This window comes from Arachis duranensis, chromosome 2, assembly GCF_000817695.3.
Source record: "Arachis duranensis cultivar V14167 chromosome 2, aradu.V14167.gnm2.J7QH, whole genome shotgun sequence".
NCBI classification, from domain to species: domain Eukaryota; kingdom Viridiplantae; phylum Streptophyta; class Magnoliopsida; order Fabales; family Fabaceae; genus Arachis; species Arachis duranensis.
Window position 1 is genome coordinate 72,946,186 of NC_029773.3, and position 337 is coordinate 72,946,522.

Sequence of the window (337 nt, forward strand, 5' to 3'; positions counted from 1 at the left end):
AAATTCAATTTCTTTTTTTTTTTTTTCAATTTTTTTCTGACTTGGTGCGTTTCAGATTTTGGGAAGTGGAAGGAGAAAAAAGAGGGGAAGTTAGTTACTTACCGTTATGAGTCTTTTGGGGGCAAAGAAATGGTCAACGCCTACGGGTTGTTAATTAATGTTGCTAATTACCATTTAGTACTTACTTAATAACATTACATGTCTGCACGATTAGGAAACTTTAGATATTCCATGTTTCGCTTTGCGTGTGCTTATAATATGAATGCATTTGAGAGTGTTATTCTCTTAACATGCTTATCAGTTCTTGCCACGTTTGGGAACCTTTTCATTAGGAAAT